A 732-nucleotide genomic window follows, 5' to 3' on the forward strand; every position below is an offset into this window, starting at 1 on the left:
TATAGCCATATATAGCCATATAAGGAAAAATGCCCCGCCCTTGGCAGCCATGTTTTTCAAGCAAACGTTATCATTTTCAAACTTATCTAAGATATCATTGAGACCAATCTGGCCTCTAGAGTGTTAACAAGGTTTTACTATAGCCATTTTAGAAAAAATGCCCCACCCCCTGGCAGCCATGTTTTTCAACCAACTGGCATCATTTTCAAACTCGTCCAACATATTATTGGGATGAATCTTCTTATCAAGTTTCATTGAAATCAGACAATAATTGTGGCCTCTAGAGTGTTTACAAGGTTTTACTATAGCCATATAAGAAAAAATGCCCTGCCCTGTGGCAGCCATGTTTTCCAAGCAAACGTAACAATTTTCGAACTCATCTAAGATATCATTGAGACCAATCTTCTGACCAAATTTCATGAAGATTGGACAATATATGTGGCCTCTAGAGTGTTAAATATGCAAATGTGGACGCCGCACAGGGCACGACGGACGACTCACAAAAGGCAATCACAAAAGCTCACCATGAGCATATTGTGCTCAGGTGAGCTAATAAAAAAGTAAAGTGTCATCCCTAATTAGCCTAAGCGGACTGCACATGCTAATCTGGGACGACACTTTATGCATATGCATTAATCAGTTTTCCCAGAGAAAGTCTAATTTTTGTTTTAACTTCAGGAGGTACATTTGTATAAGTATGGAATAAATATGAATGCAAGACGAAAAGGCACA

The sequence above is a fragment of the Dreissena polymorpha genome, chromosome 4 (genome assembly GCF_020536995.1).
Source record: "Dreissena polymorpha isolate Duluth1 chromosome 4, UMN_Dpol_1.0, whole genome shotgun sequence".
Classification (NCBI taxonomy): domain Eukaryota; kingdom Metazoa; phylum Mollusca; class Bivalvia; order Myida; family Dreissenidae; genus Dreissena; species Dreissena polymorpha.